The sequence below is a fragment of the Lissotriton helveticus genome, chromosome 7, assembly GCF_964261635.1.
Source record: "Lissotriton helveticus chromosome 7, aLisHel1.1, whole genome shotgun sequence".
Taxonomy (NCBI): Eukaryota; Metazoa; Chordata; class Amphibia; order Caudata; family Salamandridae; genus Lissotriton; species Lissotriton helveticus.
The window spans coordinates 1,769,543,005-1,769,570,203 of record NC_136068.1 but is presented as its reverse complement, the minus strand read 5'-3'; the positions used below and the strand labels follow the sequence as shown (position 1 = coordinate 1,769,570,203).

General features: G+C 45.5%; 1 long non-coding RNA gene across 1 annotated transcript in view; it reads left to right on the top strand.

Moving 5' to 3' along the window:
• Positions 1-27,199, top strand: part of LOC144767700 (uncharacterized) — a 553,639-nt gene that overhangs the window by 402,958 nt on the left and 123,482 nt on the right. Inside the window, exon 3 of the long non-coding RNA XR_013598312.1 lies at positions 12,531-12,662. This is a non-coding gene — a long non-coding RNA (uncharacterized LOC144767700). The remainder of the gene's footprint in view (positions 1-12,530; positions 12,663-27,199) is intronic.

Genomic DNA, 27,199 nt, shown 5'->3' with positions numbered 1-27,199 from the left:
GTTGAGAAGCCCAATAGTAGCGCCCAATGTCAGGGAGAGCGATACCTCCGTCGTACCACGTTAATGTGAGTTTGGACAGGGCGATGCGCACACGCCCATCCCAGACTAGTCGCCTTTGTAGACCCTCCACCTCACGAAAGTATCTAGAGGGGACAAGATCAAATGAGTTCTGGAGAGCGTACAGAAATCTGGGCAGAGACATCATTTTGAAAAGAGCCGCACGCCCAAGCGGGGACAGTGGCAACTGACGCCAGCGAGCGACATCCAGCTTCAGCCTTTGAAGTGAAGAGGCGGTAGCAAATTACGTTCATAACGAGCGGTGGCTTCCAAGGAGACGTAGATCCCCAGGTATTTAAAGCCGGTCTCAGTCACTTGAATTGGAAATCTACGAGGCAATGGGGGGAGCCCTCCAGCCAAAATATAGACACAAGATTTAGTCCAATTAATAACGAGACCCGATTTCTTTCCGAAGGAGGTCAGAACATCGAAAAGCGCATTAAGAGATTTCCGAGGGGAGGTAAGGTATAGGAGGATGTCATCCGCGTAGAGCGGGATACGATCCTCAAAATTGGGAGTCCACCGAATGCCCCTCATGGAAGGCTCCCAACGGAGCCACTCAGCCAGCGGTTCCAAAGCGAGGGCGAAGAGCAACGGAGACAGCGGGCAGCCTTGCCTGGTGCCCCGCCCGAGCGTAAAGGCTCCGGACACCTTACCATTAACCACCACCTGAGCCAGGGGCTTCTCATAAAGAAGTTTAACCCAAGCGATGAACCCCGGGCCGAACCCAAACTTCGCGAGGGCTTTCCAAAGGTAGGGCCATTCTATGTTATCGAAAGCCATCGTAGCGTCAAGGGAAACCAAAATGGTCGACTCAGTGAGAGTCGCAGCCCTCGCGAGAACTCCATGGAGTCTCGGTAGATTAAGGGCGGTGTTTCGATGAGGAATGAAACCGGACTGGTCCGGATGGACCAAGTCCCCGATCACCGTAATCAAGCGATTAGCCAACAGTTTGGCGAGAATTTTAAGTTCGGCGTTAAGCAATGAAATGGGTCTATACGAGGCACAGCGATCACGAGGCTTACCTCTTTGTGGAGAACCACAATGGTAGCAAGTCGCTGATCTGTGGGAAGGGAACCAGAGTCCAAAGCCTCCAGGAACATCCCCTTTAAATAGGGCACCATGTTGTCTGGTCGTAGTTTATACAATTCAATGGGTAAGCCATTGGGGCCCATTGCTTTGCCAGAGCGGAGGGAACGTATAGCACCCGCGATCTCGTCAACCGTGATGGGCGCGTCCATGAGGTCTCTGTCGTCCTCTGAAAGACAGGGCAACACAATGTCCCAAAGAAGTAACCGGGAATCATCCTCGTCTCTGGCAGAGACTGAGGCATATACTGTTTGAAAGTGGTCAACAAAGCAATCAACAATCCCCCCTGGATCAGTAACACGCTCACCATCCGGCCTCTCAATCACAGGGACAACACGATTCTCTCTCTCTTTCTTGTCCAGCCACGCAATCAATTTACCAGCCTTGTCCCCCACGTCATACAACCGGCCCCATTGCTCACTGTACATCACCTTTGCTGCATCGGTAACGAGGGCTCTGTAATCAGCCTGCTTCAAACTGAGGGAATGCGCTGCTAAACGTGTTACTCCAGAACCTAGACCATTCTCAAGTGCAGTGATATCAGTTTCAGTGTGCACAATTTCCTCATTTTTAGCCTTCTTTGCAGCAGCAATAAGTGACTGCCCACGAATAACCGTCTTGAAAGCCTCCCACAACGAAACAGAAGAAGAAACAGACCCCACATTGTCATTGAAATAGTGGTCAATAGCTTTTACTAGTTCAGAACGGGTCTTAGGATTACGGAAATGCCATGGGTTGATGGGGGCCACTCTACCCGCACTGCTTACTCCAACCCGAAACCGAAGCCACAAAGGAGAATGGTCCAATATACCCCTGGGAAAATGACGAACCTCATTAATGAAGGAGGATTGGGCTGATGGCATCCGGAAATAGTCCAGCCTGGAGAGACTACCATGCGCCCCGGAATGAAAGGTGTATTGAAGCTGTGTGGGATGCATCAGTCTCCAGCTATCGATGAACCCCAAGGTCTCCAGTAGATCACTCAGCCACCTCTGAGATCTGACCAAATCCCGGGGGGGAAAACGGTCAGCAGTACCAGAGACAATGGAGTTAAAGTCCCCACCAAGGATAAGAAGACCCTCAGGTAGCCCTAATATAACCTTACCCAGATCAGCATAAGTAGAGGCCTGTAGGCCCGGAGGGACATATATCGAGAGAATGGAGAGCATCTTCCCCTCCCATCTACCGGTGAGGGCAGCATAGCGCCCTCTATCGTCAAGTATCACCTCATCGATCTCGAAAGGGAGAGATGACCGGATGAGAATGCCCACCCCCCTAGAGCCAGAAGTGAAACCAGAGTGAGCGACTAAGCGGTATCCACGCCTATTCAAGGCTTGACATACGTTACCAATCAGATGCGTCTCCTGTAGGAGAACGATATCGGGAGAATGGCGTCTGAGGAACTGCAAGACCACCCCCCGCTTTATTCTGTCTCCCAACCCATTTACATTCCAAGACAACAGTCTCAACTCACCACCCTCCATCCCCGAGAAGGAAGCAGGGCACCCCACACCTGAACCCAAATGACACGAGCAGGAAGAAAAACCAATATGAAGCCTTGTGACAAGAAAAAAACACACACAGTCCCCCCCACCACCCCCAACCGATGCCCGTTACAACGCCCCCCACCCTGCACCCCTGCGTACGACTTAGAAGCCACCCCAACTTGCAGTGTGCCTGTCGCCCCATAGTGAAACTACTCTACACAAAGAACCCAGGAGGAGAAAGAGTCCCCAGTAACCCCCGCCACCCTCAGGCCCAATCAATAAAATAAAAACAAAAGAACCAAAGTCCAGACTCAGCCGAGAAAGTAGAAAAGTTCAGATGCCAGGATCCACAGTATCATTCCTGCTCCGACAAGCCACCTTCAGCACCGCCGGGGTGCTCAGTTCGATCATCCCTTTTAGGCAAAGAGTCAAGCCAGTCACTGGCACTGTCCAGGCGATCAAAGAAAAACGTTCGTTCTCCATGTTCCACACGAAGTCTGGCCGGAAACAGCATGGCATACTTGAGTCCCAGGTCCCGCAGCCGTCTCTTGACTCCCTGAAATCCCATCCTCTGCCGTTGAACAAATGGAGTAAAGTCGGGATAGAAGTTTACAGTAGAATTTTCGAACTTCACCGGGCCTTTGTCCCGGGAAGCTTGCAGGATAGCGTCCCTGTCCCTGAAGTGGAACAATCTGGCCACAATGGGTCTCGGGGGGGGCCCCTGGCTTAACCTTCCCTCCAGGAACCCGATGGGCTCGCTCAACCGCAAACAATTTGGTAAGCCCGGGGGGAACAAGATGGTTCGAGACCAGATCTTCCACTAGGAGGTCAGTAGCAGAGATCTCGGAATTTTCAGGAACGCCAATAATGCGCACGTTATTGCGACGGGACCGATTTTTCATAATCCTCCAGACGACGTGCCATCATGTCATGAGAGGAACGCAGGTTTCCGATCTCTGTTTGGACTTCTGTAACATCAGTAAAGAAGAACCAATTTCGCAGCACACTTATAAAAAGGTAACAGTATAGAAGATGTCACAATGGACATAAAGTTCCAAGTTCACGATTGAAGGGGTTGTCCACAAGTCAAAATATCAAATCTTCTTTTATTTTTCAAACATGCGCCAGCCGACACGTGTTTCGTCGTCAGAAACACACCGTTTCTGCGACTCCTCAGGGCTGGAGAGGATACAAAACAATGGGTGGAGTATACATTGATACGAAATGAACCAATTCGTAAATGTGACTGTATAAAGTGCGAAGGTGTAAGGTGAATAAAGCAGTGCAGATGTAAAACTGTTAACTTAATACTTTATGTGGATGCACACACAACCCCCAAACACCAAATAAGAGAGTGTTCCGGTATAGTTTAGTGGAATGGGTGGGTCGATAGTGTCTATGAACGTGAAAAAACAAAGTTATATAAGTTTAACATTACTAGCAGTCCTATTGGTGTCGCATAGAGAGGAAAAACGTAAGTGACTGCATAAATGTGGGAATAAGAAGAGTTCTTGACCTAAATAAGGACAATTAGGTCAAGAACTCTTCTTATTCCCACATTTATGCAGTCACTTACGTTTTTCCTCTCTATGCAACACCAATAGGACTGCTAGTAATGTTAAACTTATATAACTTTGTTTTTTCACGTTCATAGACACTATCGACCCACCCATTCCACTAAACTATACCGGAACACTCTCTTATTTGGTGTTTGGGGGTTGTGTGTGCATCCACATAAAGTATTAAGTTAACAGTTTTACATCTGCACTGCTTTATTCACCTTACACCTTCGCACTTTATACAGTCACATTTACGAATTGGTTCATTTCGTATCAATGTATACTCCACCCATTGTTTTGTATCCTCTCCAGCCCTGAGGAGTCGCAGAAACGGTGTGTTTCTGACGACGAAACACATGTCGGCTGGCGCATGTTTGAAAAATAAAAGAAGATTTGATATTTTGACTTGTGGACAACCCCTTCAATCGTGAACTTGGAACTTTATGTCCATTGTGACATCTTCTATACTGTTACCTTTTTATAAGTGTGCTGCGAAATTGGTTCTTCTTTACTTGGTGTGTTCTCAAAGCACATCACAAGGGGTTACAGGGCTTAGCCCCTTTTCTGCATGCACCTTATCTGCTTATTAGTCTCTAGCTGTGCGTGAACCTAGCAGTGCGCCCATTCTAGACCTCACACCTAAAACCCTGCCCCTTAGATTTTTCTGTAACATCAGTAGTCAGGCTGGAAGTCTTCAAATTTAACTCCTTAACCCTCTCATTGGTCTTCGCCAAGTCCGCTCTGATTAGCGTAACATCCACAGCCACCGTGTCTATCTTAGAGGCAAGCGCCTCATATTGCTGTCCCATGGAGGTCTTAAGACCGGTGATGGCACTCATGACATCCTGCAACGATAATTCCGTCACGGTAGAAACAGCCTTAGGATCGTCAGGCGAACGGCAAGCACTGCCGGGGGATCCCTTTAGTTGAGAATAATGGTCCATAATATTCGTCTGGGATGGGCCCCCACAAAGCGGTGCCTTGCTCTTACGTTTCTCCGGTTGTGTCTAGTGGCCATAATGGAATAGGGACCCAGGAGGGGCCCGCTCGACCTGGTGAAAATGGCCGGATGTGATGAGGCCAAAAAGCCACGAAACTGGACCAAATGAGCGCAAATGTCAACAAACTGTGATCAAATGGGATGGCTGGAAACAGTGCTGCAAAACAAGGCAGGAGCAGGAGTCGATCTGAGCCGCAGTCCAGTCAATCCGTGCCGGGAGTAGGAAGTGAAACCGAAAGTTAGACAGGGGCCGTCCAGGGGGAAAACCCCTTCGGCCGATGTTGTTCAACTACTCCCCGGCCAACAAATCAACCGAGCCCCCGGACTCGCCTCGGGGCGGGCCGTGAAAGTTCCAGACGATGTAAAAATGGACCCAAGCGTACGATTTCGATTTTTCGAAGAATGTTGAAGTCAGCCAAAGTTTGTCTTCATTAGCCCATCATTAGAATCAGGATTCAGAAAGGATAAATGCGAAGGGCGGCGCGGGTCTCAGGAGCTCCTCACTCACACGACCATCTTGGATGCCCGCGAAGCTCCTCCTCCCCGGCAATCTTATTTTTGATGCTCACATTGTACACTTGATAAGTAGTCACATGTGTAGCAATGTGCCAATGATACATAATTAGGGCTCCCGGTTTTATGGTATTTATTTTTTTGCCATTTCCGTGTGTATTTATCCATATTTATATTTTGGGCATTTTATCTGTATTTATCCACATTTATTTTTACCACAAGCAAAAAGACGACGCTACAACGAATATTTTTCCACATTTATTTAAATTACAATGCACGTATGCGCTCGATTGTTATTGGTCAACACAATATATTCATCTGTAAACTTTTCCATTGTAGTACAAGCACATGTGCATTTCAAGAGCCGATTGGCTCAGGTCAAAAAAGACCCTAATTGGAAGATATCTTCAGCAAATCACAAACCGTAAGGCCTTGCAGGTGAGGGGCATGGCAAGTCAACTCAGTGGGATGACGATAGCACCTAAAATTGCTAGTATTTTACAGCTTCTAAATATAAATACAAAGGAAAAATTATTTTCCGTCTGTATTTATATGTAAATATCAGTTTAAACGGAAAGCCAGGAGCCCTATACATAATTAAAGGAAGTTGTGTAAATCCTCACTGGTGTTCAATCCGTTTGGCATCTTAGTATCTAGTTACAATATGAACTCTGATTCTAGCTGTCGGAACAGTTTCTCTCTGTTGCTCCCTCTTCTGGATATGGGAACTGCCCCATAACAAAATATTTTAGTTCCCTGATGTTATGATGCACTAGCTTGGAATGCCGAGCCACTGGATGGTTTGAATCAGAGTTCACCACTGCTCTCAGATGTTGCAAGATTCTATTATATGGGAGCTTAGTGCTCCCCACGTACTTGAGCCCACACGAAAATTCTAATATGTATACTGCGTGAATGGTTCGGCAAGCATAATGACCTCTGATCGTAACAGGATTCTTGCTGAATGCCGTCATGTATTCTGTAGTGTTTACTCCGAATTTGCAATCTTTGCACAAGCTACATTTAAAGAATCAGGTCTTGGTTCTCAACGATGTCTGAGCTGGGGTGAACTCTGGGCTGTGATCACTAGTGCATCCCTCATAGAGGGTGATCGCCTGAATGTTAATAATGGTTTTTCTGGGAGAATCTGATTTAGTGTGACGTCCGTTAACACTACCGGCCAGTGAGTGTTGATAATCTGCCTGATCTGTTTTTCCTGCTTGCTGTATGTTGTGATCATCCTGACCTCTTGTGATATCTCCTCAACTTTATTAATAGTAGCTACAGTAGGATTATTAATGTCCTTTCTAACCAATAGACTGGCCTCTCTTGTCTGTGCATAGGCTTTCTGGATGGCTTTGTCTTAGTCAGTTCTATGGTACCTTGAGCAATGAATCTCTGTGTTGCTTCTTGCTGACATTGTATAAGGTCATTACCGGAGCTGCAAATTCTGCGTATTCTTAAATACTCCCCATAGGGGATGCTCCGTATCAGATGACTGGGATGTACGCTCCTTGCGTGCAGGATAGAATTAACTGCGGTGGTCTTTCTATGGAGTCTAGTGTGAATCAAATTATTATCAATGTAGACTTGCACATCTATAAATTCCTCTACTGTGGCTACTGATTTGAGCTGTAAACCTTAAATTAATTTCATTGCTATTGATTAAGGGGACAAACCTCTCTGCTTCCTCTTTTGTGCTTCTCCACATAATACAGACGTTGTCGATAAAACACCACCATTGCATCACATGTGTATCCCACATTTGTTTGAATTGCTTCTTGAGGACCTGCACCTCCCACATACAGACATGCGTAACTGGGGGAGAAGCAGTCCCCCATAGCCACACCCCTCATCTGCTGATACACCTCTTTATTAAATTAAAAATAGTTGTTTACTAAGCACAATTCTATCATTTTGATTACCATTCGATTGTGTTCAGACAGATGTATGGGATTTGATCGAGGATGTGTTTAACAGCTCTCATCCCATCACTGTGTTTGATGCTGGTATATAAAGACGTTATGTCCATCACTATGGGTAAAAAATCTTGCTCCCATTTCATTTTGTTTATTTTTCATAAAAGGTCACTTGTGTCCTAGATGAATGACGGTAGCCCTGTCACAAATTCTTGTAGAAAAAAGTCAACATATTTAGACATTGATTCAAAAAGACTTATTCTAGCTGATATGATGGACCTCCCTGGAACTGGTATAGTACCTTTGTGGACTTTTGGTATGAAATATAAGACAGGTGTTATGGGGTGTTCCATTTTCAAGAAATTAATTTCATCCTCGGTGAGCAAACCTAATCGCTTCCATTGTGAGAGCTAATTTGCGTAGATCCTGAATGTTTGCTTTTCTATAACAGGGTGTGTCATCCAGATGCCATTTAGCTTCTTCCAAATAATGATTCTTGGGCCATAAGACGATGTTACCGCCCTTATCTGCCTTATTGATCACAATTTCTTTATTGTCACCCAACTTTTCCATATTTCTTTTGTGTACCTTTTGATTCACTGTTCGATTTAGTTTCTTTAGTTCTTCCACAATCCACTCATTGAACACACCAATTGGGCATAATCTGTACAAATGTTGAAGTTCATCGGAAAGGGCTAGCTGCAGTATTGCTGATTTTGATACCGGCTTCCGTCATAACCTGTTGTGTAGAGGTTTAAAATCATCGTTTTCATAACCAGTGATTGGAGAACCCTCAAAGTTCTTACGTCTGCCGCCTGCAGGTTGTACCTGTGCCCTTGCTGGTTGTTTCGGTCGTGTTGGTCATTGCAATCTTAAATTGGTAAAATGTCACTAATTTTAATTTTCGAATTAACTTATAAAAATCGAACCTGGATTGCTTGAATTTAAAATTACTCTCTGGCAAGTACGTTAAACCAAGCGATAAAAGTTGAATTTCGGCAGATGTTAAGACAGTGTCCGTTAGATTAATGACAGTGTTATCAACTGGCGTGGCTATCTTCTCTACTTCTTGGCTTGCGCCCCTCTGTTGGTGGTGTTTCCTTGATTTCCTAGGCCTCTTCCTACACTGGTTCTTTGTTCTCCCTGTTTGGGTTGAGGGTTCCTAGGGCGCAGGGTCTGTCTTCGGTCCTGCCTTAAAAAATTCAGGGGCATATTAGCAAGTGCCAGATCGCTGCTTTATCGGCACTTTTTGCCAATAAAGAGGCGACATTTTTTATTGCCCAATTACCAAGCTGTCGCTAACAGCAGTTAGCGACAGCTTCCATGTGATAGCGACCGGTTTGGGCCCTCTTTGCATGTCAGAGATATGTATCGGTAATGACATGCAAAGTGAGCGTACAGAAACTGGTAGTGACTGAAAGCAATCGCTAACACAGCTATCGCCTTTTAGGAATACCCGCGACGCGATAAAAAAATGCACCTTAACCGCAATTAGCATAAGGATTTTACACCTGGTAAAAACCTGACTTAGCCATAATAGTCAATGGGAGGTGGATTCTAGTCCCCACCTCCCTATTAGCGAGATTTTCCTTAGCGATAGGATTTTTATAGCTGGAAATCTCACGTTAAAGATGGGATTCGCCGCTATCGCTGGATTTTTTATCACCGTGGAGATAAACGTTGGTAATACTGCATTATCTCTGCGATAAAATCCAGCGATAGGAGGCGACAAAAAAAATTGCGCTAAGCGCAGTTTGCGATAATTATCGCAAGTTGTTGCAAATATGCCCCTCAGCTCTTCCGCTGGTGTAAGGTCGGTTGAAGTTATTTCTCTCATGCCTTGTGCTGACTCTCTGTTATCATCAGAGTCTCTGCTGCTTAGAATGGAGCTTACATCGGAGTTTGAACCTTCAAGGAAATTTCCTGTCTGTGGCGCTTTTTGGATAGTTGACACTTTAGCAGTTAGGGAATGTCTTTTTACTGTGTCGAATTTTCTTGAAAAAGTGAAAACTCTTCCTGACTCAATCATTTTGTCACGTGCGAATTTGAATGCTTACCTTGCCTTAATCACTTCCTTGTGCTTCTTTATTCGCCCTCAAATCTCCGCACGGCCCTTTTAAAAAAAAAAAATTTTTGTTCCAATCCGTCCAACTAGCTGTTTAGCCGATCAATTTCCTTAAGGGTTGCTTCACGGTCTGTCTCAGAATATTTAATTAAAATCAGTACCATGTTTATGGAGGCTTGCGGGTTGTTTTCTGCCTACTCCTGAAGCATTGATGGATTTGGGTTTTCAAATGTGGGTGCTATCATCACTTGTAACTCTCTAGGTACTCTGTTTGCATCTCTATACTTTTCCAGGGACTTTTTTTACCGCCATTTGGTGAGCTCTGTTTTGAGGTTTTTCCCAAAGATTTTAACATTATTCTGGTATCATTGTTGATAGCATTGGTCGCGTGCAAACTAGATTCATTATGAAAGTAAGGGAGATTCAAGAACAGTGCCTCGGCTGCGGCTTCACGGTCACACAGCGCGTCATTAGAAGACATTATTGTTGGTTCCAGTTTACTCAAATACACTTCGGTGCCCACTAGCTCTTCGCCAGCACCACTTTAACGACACCTTATCTCTCCACCCAGTATATATATACTGCAAATGGAAGAGGATACAATCAATATACAAATGATAGAGTGCGCGGGACCACTAGCTGAATTTTACCATACTCACCTGGGCCCATAAAACATTCACACTTTGAACTAGCCTTTAGTTACTAACTAATTGACTATCAGTACTTTGAGTCCTTTTAGGACTTATATCTGTAAACCATGACTTACCAATCCTTGTCACCTTTGCTATAAGTCCTAGGGATCGAAAAGGTGTTAGAATAAATAAGCAGTATTTAAACAATTTTCCCTTTCCTGTAATACCCACAGACTCTGAGAAAGTTTTAAATGCTTTATCTATGCAAGTTCAAGTGAGTCTTCTTCCAAATTACAGAGACCATAAATTTCATAAGTAAAAATATGATTAATAAGATATAAAGTTTGCAAGAAATCACAGCAACACCTTTAGACATCGGTACCTGGAAAGGGGTAGAAAGGGAAATAGCACAAGGACATACAACATGGATTATATTTACCTAGAACGGTGCAAAGACCAATCCTGGCCACGGGCTGGGACAAAAGACAGGGCTCCTGACTAATCAGGTGCCCACGGGACAAGGCAGGTGCAGATCAGGACAGGTGACCTCCGCTAAATGCAACACCAGCATCACACCCCTCTCTCTAGGCCAATTATTACCCCGACTGGGTAATCAATAATTTCCCACAACACCTCGATTCTTCTGACAGTGTGCTCCACCAGCGCCTCTGCTCTCGATCTCCTATAGCATGCGTTGGGTCAGTGACAGGTCAGCTACTCGGACAAGTCGGACAATTTCTCTATCTAAGCCTACTTATATACTAAAGCAATAATGGTTAAGCAGAACAAACAAGTTTAGTACAAGCAGCAGCATGCGCATAAGTATGAGTAAGCATGAAGCAGCCATCTTGGCACTAGTGCGCAGAAGCAAGGATTTCCTACCAAAGCAGATGTACGTCACGCCATGTAGATGTGGCGTAAGCACGCGCAGTAAAGTTCCCGCGCTTTCGGTGGCCATATTAAGACACTCGTGTTACGGTTAGTAAAAGCACATAGACAAGCTTCCCCAGCTTGCTAAATATGTCGTTTGATGCAAATATTAGGATAGGATAGGATGTACACTTATAAAGCGCGAATTGCTGCCCGGAGGCGTCCAAGCGCTGGGCAAAACATGTTGGTTAGTATGTTGCATGTTATTTCAGGAGGGCTGAGTATGAGCAAGTTTCAGTATATGTGAAAACTTGCTCCATCACAAATAAAGGGCATACATAGTGTAACAGTATGCACCAAGGACAACACTACTGGGGGAGGGGGGCTATGTCCAGAGCATAAGTGTGCTGTAGCATGTGAGAATCAGGTGGTCATAAAAACTTTGAGGGGGAGAAATTTGAATTTCGTGCCTAGAGAAGGTCCCTCGCCTGCTGGACCAACCTGACTCTGTGGCACAGCAGCAATGCATGTTAGTCGGATCAGTTTCGCAGGTTGGTCCTGGTTGTCCGGAGGTCTTTGGGGTCAAACAGTTTCCAAGTCCCAGGTTTAAAAAATGCAGGAGTGCCCTTTGACACCAGCCAAGATTCCAGGACTGTTCCACTGAGATCCTACTCACCTGAAAACCAGGGGTCCTGCAGGAACAAAGGGGGTCCACAATCCCCCTGAGGTAAGCGCTCAGGATGCACCATGAGTTTTAAGGTTGCCCTCCTGTGTTAGCAGTTGACCTCCAGAGGAGTGTTTGGAGTTGGAAGAGAAGGGTTTGTTGACTTGTGTCTGCGGAAACATCAGACTCGTCTGTGGTCTAGATACACTAGGTCTCAGGGGACTAGGACTCTTGTCTGGTAATTCACTGTACGGGTACAAGTATTAAACATAAGTTTCTTATACTTATTTCCCTTTTGACTTCTCCCGCCCCACAAAGCATTAGTTCCACCAACAGAATGTCTTACTAATAAATGTATGAATGTAGATCAGGGTTCCTCTATTGCAGCATAGAGGGTATGAGCATTAGAGTTTTTGAGGTATAGTCCTCCTTTATTGAAGAATAGGAGCCATTAGAGATGAACTCAAGACTGTGGCACGTAACACCAGTGACCAGGGCTCACTACACATAAGGTTTTTGAGCCTTGGTCAAATGTTTCAAATCTTAGTTGTTTAACAAAAGTTTCCCTCAAAAGCTTTGTGAGAAGGTTCAGTGCACTGACCTTATTTGCAGTTCTGGGCATGGTCGAGTTGTTTTCCAATGATGTCTAATTTCTTTCCTTTTCTTTCCTTGCAGGGAGTTGGTGTCAAGAGGGCAGAATTCAGCAGAGCAATTCATCTGGAGAAGGGTTGCAGATGGAGCCAGAAGGCAGAATTTGGCTAGAGACAGTTCGCCGCTAGAGACAGTTCGCCGCTGGAGCCAAAGAAGGTAAGTTCCTAGTGACCGAGAAACTTCCAACCAGGTATGGTAGAAGCCAAGCAATGCTTATAGACATGGGTTCCGATATTGTTACTAGTCCACCAAAGATGGCCACCAGATTTCAAATTTTACAAGATTTTGAGGCAAAAGTGACACGCACTGGAAAACAAGGGAGGACTGACAGGAGGCCTTAATCTCAAGGGATCGCTGCTACATTATTATGCAAGAGGCTATGGGAAGTTGAGGGACGGGTCAAGGGTCACTTGTGTGACTGTACTGCAAATGGGTTGTGGAGGGAATGCCCAAGGGGATCAATTATGACTACTACCTAGATGAGATGAGCTGGGGGGAAACTGGGCCAGGGGAACAGATAGCGCAGGAGGCATGAGTCGTAACAAGGACTTTAAGAACAGTACATGGGGTCAAGACTCACTCCAGCAAAGGCCAACAGTAGGGTCCAGGGCAGGTCCCATTGGAACTGGTCAGCTGGAAGTTGCAGGAAAGGCCTCTTGTAACTTATTGCATCCATGTAGCTTGAACAGGAGCTCAGACCCCTTAGAGTCTTCATCTTGTCCTGGGTACAAGAGGGAGGGTGGGACCAGTCGCCCAGGCACCAGGTCACAGACAGAAGATCCGGTCCCCTTCTGTTCTTTCACAGGTCCAGAAAATATTGTGGTATGCTATGTTATGTGCATTTGTATAGTGCACAACTCACTCGGGAGGGTGTCCTGGCATTGAAGCAGGAGCTGTTTGGGCTGAGCTAGGAGCACGGCTAGGTGGAGAGCCAGGCCATCAGTTTCTTGCAGAATTCAAAAACTGAGGAGGAGGCTCCGATGTGCTCAGGCAGGTTGTTCCAGACTTTTGGAGCGAATTAGAAACTACCATATGTGCAGGGTGTGTGTGAGTAGTAGTAAGGCTGAGTAGATGCATCTGGTAGGTTTGTGGAATTATTTGCAGTTGTTGAGGTATGTTGGATCAATATTGTGTTATTGAAGAGTGATTAATCTAAAGAAGCCTTTGGAGGAATTGTGTGCAAAGTTGAGAATGAGCTTAGATGCTGAGTTGTGTAAGGTCAAGAGGCTTCTGTTCAGTTGAGTGTTAACATAACATATTGTGTATTTGTAAAGTGCACGTTCACCGCAACGGGTATCTTAGCGCTGAATAACAGACGTTTATTGCCACCTAGCGTATGGGTACTCATTTTATTGACCTCAGAAGGATGAAAGGTGTGGGACCGAGTTCGGCAGGCTGCCAGAAGGAGTCCCAGAGCAAGGTGTCTTTGCCGAAGATTACTACTTCCAACTTGACTGTATTGAGCTTGAGTCAGTTGGTTTTCATCCATTTTAAGGAGGGTACTGTGCATGGCATATTTATGCCTGGCACCAGCCTATGGGTGGAGGTGACTCCTGGCTCCACCCTAACTAATAGGGTAAATGTTCCCAGGGGCAATTCTACCCACGTTTGCAGCACTTCCTCTGTGCCCTACTGCAAATAATCTCTGCCTAAACCCTAGATGGTAAAACACCTCCCACCTTGGCAGTGCCTATGTTCCCAATCACTAGGTGTGTGGCCAGGGAAATAAGCAACCCCTCCTTTGTGGTCACTCTGAACCATACCTGGGGCAGCTCCTCTCCCACTGGGAATGATGCTGGCCTGGCTTGGGGACAAAAGATGGGCCCTGCCCAGATGTCTGCTAACATTTACCTGTGTCAAGATAGACCTGTTTGAAGTTCATTACATTCAGCAACGTAGGCTCTTTATTGATAGGCATAAACCTTGAATAATCCTGTGTGCCTCCGCAGACCCCGGAACACCTTATTGAATATATGAAGAATATCCAGGAAAAAGATCTGTATAGTGTTCATCACTGAAAGACATTTTCCATTAATTTGTAGTGTAGAGTGTCAGAGTTGTATTTTCCTGGAGCATGTTGGTAGAGACTGCAGGAGGGCAGGAACTGCAAAGTCTACAACAGTTTTCAGAGGAAAAGGGAGTGTGCCAGAAAGCGTAGAATGCAAAGTATAAATCAGCGTGATAGGCTAACTCTAAAAAGTACAAAAATGTGACCTGTTCTTTTAAGAATGCGAGAGGGATCCCATCCCACAATGCACTGCAGTGGCAGTTTGCCTGTGAAAGTCAGTTCTTTTTTATTCTTGACATTTGACCATCTCTTCTGTCAAGTTAATTACTTTTGCAGTTTTTTCTGAGGAAAATTCTGTCAAAAACACCAGCTCTATTCATATAGTGTCCTTCCTGTGGTAGAAAGAAAGCTTCCTCCGATTCCCACAAGGTTTGTGTGGTGTGTCTATCTGCTCAACACCTCATAAAAGGTTGTGGCATTTGCAGTAAAATATCAAAAATATCAAAAAGGACAATTAGGGATTGAGAAGGCATCAGACTGTGTGGATAGATGGAGGATTTGAAAGCAAACAAAGAAAGGAGAAAAATGAGAATATTGGAGAGATCTTCCTCGTCATCCTTCTGAGAAAATGTACAAAACAGATAAAGACTGACTTAAGAGGAGATCTAAACCCAAAATATCTCATTCTCAACACCGCCACCATCAACGACGTCGAAGCAATCGAAGTCAGCGCTGAGAAGTCTGCTAATGTCATGCTCACCGTCGAAGGACGGCTCAAAGTCAACAGCAAATCGCCACAGTTTGACATCTTTATCGACTGCAAGGCTGATCTCAATGCCGAACACGGTTACATTACCGCCGTCATGCTCATTATCAACATCGGCATCTACGGCAAGACCTCAATCGATGTCATGATCTCACTGGTCGATGTCACTTTCTCATTGTTCACCGTCATTTCATTCAACGTCAATATTATGCCACTCTTCGACGTTGAAACAATTAATTTTGAAAAGACGTGTCTCTCCTCCAAGATCTCCAGCTTTGTCATAGAGGCAATGTACAACATCGAACACTCTCTAATGACCTCAAACATCATTCAGATGGAGAGCTCTTTGTCCTCTTCTCACTGATCTGGTTCACCCCAGCTTATGGACCCTTCCACACTGGAGCAGGATACAGGCCTTCCACCAATATGTCCTGCTATTCCTCCTTCTGATCCTCTTCAGGTTCCTTTAGAAGTTCTTAATGTTTCTCCTGTTCAACGGCACTCAAGAGCTACATCAATGTCACCTGTCCACAAATGGAAAGCTCCTTCACCTATAAAATCACCTACGAGTCGTAGGTTGCCAACTATCACTGTCAACTTCATCAAGAACTGGATCTCCAGATTCCTCTTCTTTATATACACCAATGTCTCCACCTCGCTCTCTGTCTGGATCTACTCCTGTTGATGATATTGTCACTTTTCAGGACTCTCTAGTCAGAGGAGCTTCGATGCTCAAGATCCAAGTTGGTATCCCCCAACTGTCAGTATCTCTTATACAGGAAACTCTACAACCTAGAGCTACACCAAAGCCTCTTTACCTCTTCTTCCAGGCCTCATAGACATCATGCAGGAGCAATATCTCACTCAAAGCTTATCCTAAACCGGACTCTGCAATTATCACAGCAGTTTGCAGTAAACATGCCTCTGCTCCAGAGACTAAGCTCCACCTGACCGAGAAAGCAAACAAATGGATGCAATTGGAAAGAAGAAGTGTGGTACAGCATCTACACATTTGAATTTTAAAATATTTATATAGCGCGCGTTTACCTAGCGGTTTCATGGCGCTGCGGGGTCAGTTCAACTTCAGCAACACGGACAGAGTTGGATTAAGATGCAAAGGCCTGTGAGAACAGAAAAGTTTTCAGTCTCCCACGGAACTCCATATAAGATTCCGATGTACGAATGGAGAGGGGTAAGGAGTTCCAAAAGGAAGGGGCAAGGACAGAGAACTTACAGCCTCCTGTCCTACTTTTCTTAAATCGAGGGACCACTAAAAGAGAAAGGGAGGAGGAACCTAGTTGCCTACTAGGAATATAATGGTGGATGTTAGCTTTAATAAAGGCTGGAGCTGTCCCGGCACGAGCCTGGAAAGTCAGGCATCCAAGTTTGAACAGGGCTCTTTCTTTTATCGGGAGCCAATGTAAGGAACAAAGAGACGGAGTGATGTGCTGGGATCTAGGTAAATTAAGAACCAAGCGGGCAGCTTGGTTCTGCACTAGCTGGAGCCGGCGAAGGGCATAACTAGGGATGCCATTGTACAGTGTGTTGCCATAGTCAAGGCGAGGGAGAACCATCGCCATGACAATAAGCTTAAGGGCTGAGGAAGAAAAAAACGTGAAATCTTGCGAATAGTACGCAACGCAAAAAAACAAGAAGAAACCACCGTGCTGACGTGCGAGTGAAGAGTGAGGTGTTGATTAAGAGTGATCCCCAAAGTTTTAACAGAGGAAGAGGGAAGAGGAGGGGGACCGAGCGAGGAAGGCCAGAAAGCAGAAGACCAAGGATTGAGTTTACCTCCAGTCAGGACGAGCTCAGTCTTATCAGGGTTGAGTTTCAGGTGGTTAGAATTCATCCAATCCCTGATGAAGACTATCACTGACTGGAAGTTGTGAATAGAATAAGGTGAGTTTGACAGACTAAAAATGAGCTGGAGGTCATCAGCGTAATTAAACACTGTGACCTCCAAACGTTGTAAAGCAAAAATAAGTGGGAAGATATACAGATTAAAAAGAAGGGGGGAAAGAGAAGAGCCCTGAGGGACACCGCACCGTACTTTATGAGCCATTGAGGAAAAGTCTGCCAGATGGACGGCTTGGGTGCGACCACTAAGAAATGAGGTCACCCAAGCCAGGGCGGAGCCCCCGATGCCTGCCGCCTCGACACGGGAAAGAAGGATGGTGTGATCAACCGTGTCGAAGGCGGCAGACAAGTCGAGGAGAATCAGCGCTTGGGGGAGGTTGGAATCAAGCCCCTCTCTAAGTGTGTCCATAACGGATACCACCACCTTTTCGGTAGAATGGAGGGGGCGGAAACCCGCTTGAGAGGGGGCAAGGAACCCACTGGACTCAATAAAGGAACAAAGAGTAAAGGTGATATGCCGCTCCAAAACCTTCGCCAGGTAGGGGAGAAGGGAGATGGGGCGATAGTTTGCCAATACAGTAGGGTCGGCGCCAGGCTTTTTTAAAATGGGAACAATCGTGGCTGACTTGTGGGGAGCGGGGACAGTTCCTGTTTTGAGGGACGCATTAAGAAAGGTCAGAGGAGGGAGAGGACAACTTCGGAAAATGTCACACATAATGTGAGCTGGGCAGACATCTGCAGGAGAGCCGGATTTAACACTAGGGAGAATAGAGAGAAAGGTCTCCTCAGATAGTAAGGTTAATTGGTCAAAGTGACAAGAGTTGTTAGGTGGGAAAATGTCAGAAAATTATGTGGAGGGAGGAGGGATATTGGACTTGATGTCTTCAATTTTACTAATGAAGAAATCATTCAGGGAATCACACAGCTTTTGGGAGGGAACCGGTTTGGCAGTTGTTCTGTCCGAGGAGGCCAGTTTGAACACTGTGGCAAAGATTTCCCTCGATTTATTCTCCGCTTGGATGATCTTGCCTGAAAAATAAGATGTTTTAGCCTTCAGAATAGCTCTCTTGTACTCCACCTGGAAAGAATTATACCGGATTTTTGAGGTCTCACTGTAGGTGCGTCTCCAGGTGCTCTCTGCTTGGCGAGCCGCCAGTTTTTTCTCTTTAAGCTCCTGATTAAACCACTTGTTCGCATGGTGGGTGCGCTTCACCTGAACACGCCTAAGGGGGGCCACCTGATCACATGTCCTGGACAGCCATTTGTTTATATCCTCAACTTGAGATGGAATAGAGAGGTTATCAATGGCTGGGCTAGAAGTTGAGAGAGAGGAGCACAAAGATGGAATATCGACTTTGCCCCAGTTACGTGCCCAGGTGTTCTTGAGGAGAGGTGGCTTCTGAGCTGACCTCAAGTCCAGGGAGAAAGAGATCAGGAAGTGGTCAGACCATAGACAGGGAGTAACGATAGGGACAGGAATAGGAATGTTAAGAGACCAGATTTGGTCCAGGGTATGACCCTGAACATGAGTGGGAGTATGAACATGTGGAATGAAATTTAAGCTACCAAGCAGTTCGGTGAACTCTCTGGAAGATGCGTTTTCCGCTGGAGCAAAGGGCCAGAAATTAAAGTCCCCAAGCACCAGAACCGATGAATGGCTTACTGCGAGTGTAGCTAATAATTCCTGAAAAGCTGGGAGAAAATGGGGCATAGATTGGGGTGGGCGGTACATCAGAACACAGGTGATAGGAGTATTAAAAGACACAGAACGGGCAACCAGAAAATCAACCTCTAAAATCGAGGGGGAGGGGAGTAGTTGGAACTGAATGCCAGTACGGACAATCATGGCCACCCCTCCTCCTGCCTTGCCAAGGGGCCGGTCCGCTCGTAAAACATAGTATGAGGTGGGCAGGGCAGCCAATAGGCTAGGCAGGGAATCAGGGCGGAGCCAGGTTTCCGTTAGGAACATTAGGTCCGGTTTGTGGGTATCCAGAAAAATAAACAGGTCTGACTGATGTTTAACAGCCGATCGAGTATTTAACAAGAAGGCCGAAATAGTCGGGGTGGTAATTCCTGAGGGGGAAGGTGGGGGTATAGTAACAGTGTTAGGGATGGCCCCGGAGGGTGGGGAGATGGGTGATAGCAACGAAGAGGGTATATTAAGAGGGAGGGACGGTAGGGGAGGAGCTCTAGCAATGCCCATGTCACAGACATGACCCTGTGTTACAGGGTCTAAATGCCAAGGGCCTTGATGAGCGCAGAGTTGGTCGGCCGAGTAAGAACAAAAATTGGCATAGCGCCATGCCCCTAGGCCCGGCTGGCCGCGGACGTGCGCAGACGGGCTTACCTTAGGCGCACCTTCGGCGCGCTCAAGGCGCATTTACGCACTATTGTGCGGATATCATATTTGGGAATGAATGAAGTCGTTCATATCTGATTTACTAGATCACAGACAACAAGATTATATAGAAATGATCAGAGAGGGCTCTCATTTCAAACTAATCCATCAGCACTGCAGTTGGCTCGGTTGTTCTGTCCGTTACTACCTTTTGCCATTGCATTTCCCTGTTAAACATCCTTTACACCGACTGCTTTACAATGCATGTCATTACCTTGCATTTTTTATACCTCAGTAACTTTTACAAAGCAGGGCTTAACACCGCAAGCCATTACAATGCATTCCCCATTACAACACCCCAGTGGAGTCAGAATAGTAAATTGCATTGTAATGGACAATGAGTTGTAATGACTTGCGGTGCAAAGCCCTGCGTTGTAATAGTTGTTGTGGAGTAAAAAAAGCAGGGTAATGGCACACGTTTTCAACGCATGTGGAGTAAAGTGTCATATTCCATTTTCCTAAGACGCACGTCCTGGTTGAGACTTTCATCTTTAAAGCCAGACGCCCAACTGAAGATCGCTAATCTGCCCTTTACCGGATCCTCCCTCTTCAGACAGCAAATGGAAGATGAAATTTTCCGTATGAAAAATTAACCAGAAACCCTTAAGGCAGTGGGTTTAGAAAAACTGAAAAAATTCTTGGAACAATTCAAGCCTAATGACAAAAAAAATTGTACCGTAGGGATCAAACCCCTAGGTGGCCTTACCAATACCAACAGCAACAGAGACAACCTCAATGGTCTTTTCAAAGCCAATACCAAAGACGAAGATCCTCTCCACACAAGCACTTGCAAACTAAGGGAAAAGTTTCCAATCAAAAGCAACGAGGATCACATACCCCCCTCCACAGTTATCCACTACATTGGAGAGGTGGTATAGTCTCGTTGGGAAGAGTGGACAAAAATTGCAACAGACAAATATGTCCTAAAAATTATTAAAAACGGCTACGCTTTACGTTTCACCAGTGCCCCACCACCAGCCCCTCCCAAACAAACCATAATGGCCCATTTGCAGGAAACAAGAAACATATGTCCTACTGCACAAGAAAGCCATAGAGATAGAACCATTGCTCTCACCACTCTCAATATGCGGTGTTACCCTTCGGTCTCAAATCAGTACCACAAACACTTTCCCAAATACCAGGCAGTGGTTGCGGCTCAACTGAGAAAACAAGGTATTTTGTGTATATCATACCTGGATGACTGGCTGAACAGAGGACAGTATTTTCACAAAGCAAAGGAGCATCTCTCATGGCAAAACTAGCTGTCCAGGTTGAAATGATGTCCTGAACACAAATGCCAGTAGGAAACTCTTTATTCAGCCATCACCTCTCCATCTCCGGTAGCAACTGCTGCCTGCCCAATTCCCCTCTCCCAACATTCCCATTCCATTCCAAACCCAACATATATCCCTTCTTAACAATATTAAAAAGAGAACAATACATTAGGTACATTCACGCAACATTATAAATCAATTAGTAACACAGATGACTAGAAGAAAATAACCAATAAAATATAAAAGCATACAATATATTATAACTGTGGCGTGGAACCACAAAACACGCTGGATGTCCAATGAATAAACATCCTATTGCAGCACATAATCCTTATATCGTATATATCGTACAGGAAGCTTCCTGTTTCTGACTATACCATCAACCAAGGAATCATTGTTATGACATTTAGCAGCAATATCATCACTGTCCAGCTCACCTTTTTGCTAAACACCACCATTCCCGAGCCCTTGATGAACACCTTTATCCTTGGTTACCACATCCTCATTTCCACACAACCTGTCACGCACCACAGAAGATTTATTTTCAGGAATCACAGAAACCTTTCTCTTACTCCATACGTTTCCTTCCGCAACCACAATCACATGATCTTGAGCTTCCACAACCTTTGAAGGACTGGACTATTTAAGGCCCAGCGGTGCCAGGGAACAACACCTAAAACCTTCGTGGGATACCTGTTCTGGCGCACTAAAGACAGAGACACGGGAGACTTCCTTCGGCGTCAAAGATCAGCGTTTATTACTGCAGGGATGCAAAAGTCATGGGAAGTACAACAGAGTGTAGGTTCCAAGAGCCTGCTTCAAATTGCATTTGTGGGTCGCTCTCTTTTATACAAGATCTTGTCATTGCACAATATGTAAGCAAAAGGTTACAGCTCAGTTCCCACAGTAAAATTCAAAAGGATCGCTTTCATGTATTCAGAACCCCGGAAACATAATTACATTAACATCACCAGTTCCAACTGTAAAAGCACATCTTCCCACCATTAGGTACATTCCACTTGAGTTGTAAATAAGCAAAAGAAAGAGACAAGAACAGCTGCAGGGAAGTCAGACAACAGGGAGGAGAGAGTGTGAGGATAATATTGGATGCGTAATCGTACCTTAAAAGGGCTTGATCCCAGCACGTGCGAGGCTGTAACAATAGACCGGCACGGCAGAATCACCTTCGAGCGGAGGCAACTGCTTTAGCAGTATCCTCCCCCTACTCATAAAAGACGCATGAAAAGGCATATGCTTCTTCCGTGAAGCTTGGGAACAAAAGGTCACGATGCGGACAGTTGCCTGTTCGCTGACTACGTGAGGGCAAGAAACAAAATGGATGCCGTATCTAAAATGGAACCGAGGGTTCATTGGAAAAAACCTGTGAATGAGATGAACTCTTCTGAGTAGCATGGCGATACAGCGTACACTTACTAAACTCGTCATCTACGGTTCATAGATACCACACTCGTCCATATTCGGCGATGGCCAAAACGTCGTAACGATTTTCACGGAACCTCAGATGCTCCTTTTGCCCTCATGTAGGCAAGAACTAGTCGAAGTCGGAGTCAATCTCGATTCTCATCAGATCATTCAGATGTTGTTGGAACATAATTCTATCCATCAATGCCTCTTTGGTAACAGATGGCCTTCTTATACACGTTGTAGCACAAAGGCCACATAAGGCAGGACCACACTGTACACACAGACAACACGTGAACAGAAACGTCAAAACAACCCCTATAACCATCAGAATCTTCCAACCCCAAGTCGACATTAGACCCCAAAACCATCCTAGAAGCGTCCAATCTCCCTCGTCCACGTGTATGGACTCCGAGATTTTGTGCAACTTGGAGATGGCTTGATAAACCGTTGGGGCGTTATCCGGTATGAATATGCAGCAGCTCGAATGGATGACCTTGCACACACCACCTCTATCTGCTAGAACAATGTCTAGAACCATACGGTTCTGTAACGTCATAAGTCTATCCGCTTGAAGCTCTGCTGTCAGATTACCAAGGGCGCTTGCAGTTATGTTAGCGGTTGACTCTACTACACGAGTTAACTGTCTCAGATTTCTGCTATTGACCATAGGGCCCCAAAACGGTAGAAAACCCTTGAAGAAATCTCCTGCTTCTTGACCGGAAGTATCCTCTTTACTAATGACACCTCTCACAACTCTGATTTTGTGATAGTCGGCAGCAACAGTGAAAGTCGGGGGCAAGAGATTTGCAATATAGCAGGTACCTGAGAAGTCATGAGGTAACCACGTATATGCTCGGTCATAACCTACAAAATAGGTACCTTTGGCAGTCAGAAAGACAGGGGAAGAGAGCATCGGTAGAACGTAAGTATCCACACAAGCACTCTTCCCAAGCTGGGCTCTTGGATTTCGGCCACGACCTTGCAAACAAAAGTGGCCTAGGTGAGGTACAATCCAGATTGGAGATGAGCTTTTAAGCTGTCTATCACCCACTGATATACTATACTCAGCCTCACTAAGGTACTTATAGGCCTGCACTTCCTCCTCTGGGATGAGCGAAGCATCAAAAATGTCTCTATCTAGATCAGCAATCGCTGTCGCCAGAGACTTATGGTACGGGCCAGGACCAAAGCTTGCTGAGCGTGGCTCTCGATGGGGGTAGGAATCTAGTGCACTACGGAACATGATTTGGAATGCCCGAGCAGACCCTTGGGGGCTGTACGGAAGAACCAAATATGGGATACCCCTGTCCATGGTATGTGGCATTAGCCCACACACCCAACAATTTGTAGTATTTACCACCAACTGATGCTGATGCAAAAGTTGCACAAAGGAATTGTTTCTAAATTCCGCACGTCTGACTTGCTCATGTTGGGGCAGTAGGTGAAAAGAATGTGGAGAAACAGTAGAGACGAAATTTAGATCATGAGAAGGAGAGGTAGGTAAGGCAGAAGGCAGTAATGATTGAAAGCCAAAATATACTCCACCCACCAGCAGCATAGAAACAGTTAGGAACAACATGAAAACCTGTAATAAAAAACATTTTGTTCGAAATGTGCTGCACAATTTAGATCTTTGCGCCGTCTTTTCCTCTAGCTTCGACAGCTTGGAGAACTCCATCCTCTAACAACCGTCCGCAACGTTCTTGACGCACTTCGTTCTGAGTAGCGATTATCAATTCCCAGGAGTTCCCAGAAATCGACAAAAGAAATTGACCTAATGTCAATAACTGCTAAACAGAAAGAAGTACCCGCGCTGCCCTACGGCCAACCCAGATGACAGGTTTTAATCAGTTAAATAATCAATTTTATATACGTCTCCTAGCTGTTCTGGAAAAGAAATGCATACATAATAAAATGTCCACAATGGTCAAGGCAAAATGTGAGGGGGTATTTTGAAATCAAAATAATAAAAATGTATTCATCTTTATTGCGTGTACGAAGAAAGTATCGGTTTCTTCCGGGTCGAGTCTGATCTTCAAACAGTGGATTGGATGGCGAAAGAGTGTTCGATTGTTCAGGCAATTGTTCAGTACTTGAATTCTCCAATGATGAAGGAAAGGAAATTGTTTGGGAGGAATCAACAGGGGTGTCAGATAAAACTGAAGTGTTCCCTATGGGCTGAGCTTCGCTAAATGAGACAAAGCGCTGGGGAACGTCAGTTTCAGACGAGGAAAAACCTTTACGTATCCATGTGTCTGCCGGCAGAGGAAGCGGAACCTTCTTGGTGTGGGTGGCATGCACCCAGTGTTTTCGTCCCTCCAGCCGAACCGCCGTCCTCGTGGCTAGTAGCACCTGGAAGGGTCCCACAAATCTCGGCTCAAGGTGGCGTTTTCGTCCGAAATTACGGGTGAGGACCCAGTCCCCTGGTTGGAGCCGATGACCAGGACCCTCTGTTTGTGACGGCAGAGCCTCAAAGACCTGTTGATGAATCAAACTCAATTTAGCAGTCAGATCATATAGATAATCAATCAACATTGGATATTCAAGTCTGTTAAACTCTTTAGGTCTCAGAACCCCCCAAATGTTCGCAGGGCGGCCGAACACAATCTCATAGGGGCTAAGCCCTACTCGAGAGTGTACAGTAGCCCTGGTCGATAAGAGAGCTAGAGGCAAAGCGTCGGGCCATGATAAACCAGTCGTTGCCTGGATTTTAGCAAGCTTCAATTTCAGGGTGCCATTATATCCTTCCACCAAACCTGCTGACTGAGGATGATTAGCACTATGACATTTTTGGGATATTCCTAAACCATGACACACACTCTTCATCACACTTCCCACAAACTCACTTCCGTTGTCCGACCATACAATCCGAGGCATGCGTACCTGGGGAAATACTCTTTAAGCAGAATTTTAGCTGTGGATAGGGCAGTATTATCCTTAAGAGGGTAAGCCTCAATCCATCTGGAGAATGCGCATACTACGACCAAAACATACTTCAAATTGTTGCATCTCTCCATATGGATGAAGTCCAATTGGATAACTTCGAAAGGACATGTAGGAGGGGCAAAATGACCAGGTGGAGTGGGGGTGCCCTTACCGGGATTATGCATCAAACATACCATGCAATTCTTAACCACTCTCTCTGCACATTTAGTAATCCCATCATTCTTCCATACAGGAGACAATAACTTGCATATGCCCTTGGAGCTAATATGTGCTGCGCCATGGGCCATTGTAACAACAGCAAGCACATATGCATCCGGTAACATCCATCTCTGTTTCTCTGACAAGTCAACCCAACATCCATTCTCGTCTAACTTTCCCGTGCTTTCTTTCCACTTAGTCTTTTCCATTTCAGTGGCCTCATTCTGTATTTCCTTCACACTTTCAACCGTGTCCTCACACATGCTAGTCTCTGCTGGCCATCTTACTGAATTCGCAACGTACAATCGATTTGTCAGATCTCTAGCTGTCTCTTTAGCAGTTTCGTCTGCAAACGCATTACCATGACCAACATCATCTGTCACTTTTCGATGCGCACTACATTTAATTATGGCCACCTGCTTAGGCAATGTAAGTGCATCTAAAAGGTCATTCACAAGCTGTCCATGCTGAATCTTCGTACCATGCGACGTAAAAAATCCTCTTTCTTTCCACAATCGCCCAAAACTATGCGCCACACCAAAAGCATACTGACTGTCTGTAAACACATTCACCCGTTTTCCTCTAGACAACACACACGCTCTCGTCAAGGCAATCAACTCAGCTGCCTGAGCCGAATTCTGACTCAATCTCGCAGTTTCCACAATCGTACTCAACGTCACTACAGCATACGCAGTCGTCACATCACCATTCGGTAACTTAAAACAGGAACCATCAACATACAAAGTACCATCGGGATCTACCAATGGAGTATCTTTTAGGTCAATATGACCCTTCGTTTCTTCTTCAGTTCTCAGATAACAGTCATGTGGTGCTACATCACTTGACTCCGTGTTGATCGGCAATAATGTTGCTGGATTCAACACATTACAACGTTTTATCCGTATGTGACTAGCCAGTAACGTCAGCTCATACCCAGACAACCTTGCGCTCGTCAAATGTTGAGTTTTCGTTCGGTTCAAAAGAGTGTCAACTGCATGCGGAACCATCACCGTAAGCATATTATCCATGACCAGACCTGCGGACTGTCGAATGGACGCCGCAGCTGCCGCTGTTGCTCTTAAACAACTCGGCAAAGCTCTAGCTACTGGGTCTAAGGTCGAAGAAAAATATGCGCATGGGCGCTGTTTGTCACCAAATTGTTGCGTCAGAACACTCAACGCACAACCATCCCTCTCGTGAATGTACAGTGTAAATGGCTTACTGTAATCAGGAGTACCTAACACAGGAGCCGAACACAACACATCACGTAATTCAGAAAAACCTTTTTGACACTCTTCAGTCCATGGCACAGGAGTCGGAACATCCTTGCACGTGAGAGCTAACAATGGTTTCACCAATAGTGAAAAATTTGGGATCCATTGTCTGCAGTATGACGTGATACCTAGAAAGGCACGTACATCTCTCTGAGTTTTTGGCACAGTCATTCGGGTAATCGCTGCAATTCTCTCTGGGGTCAACCTTCTCCCTTCTTTTGACAATAAGTGACCTAAGTAGGTTACTTCTTGGCAACAATATTGCAGCTTGGAAGGTGACACCTTGTGATGTAAGTCACATAAATGCCGCAACAATGATACTGTAGCAGTTCTACAAATATCTTCGGTATCAGCGGCGACCAACAGGTCGTCAACGTACTGAATCAAGGCTGCGCCTGCCGGTAATATAAATGAATCAAGTTGACTTTTAAGGGCTTGACTGTAGATCGACGGACTCTCACAATAGCCCTGTGGTGCACGTTTCAGTCTAAAACTGTGACCACCTAATGAGAATCCGAATAGGTCTCTGCTTTCCTCAGCAATC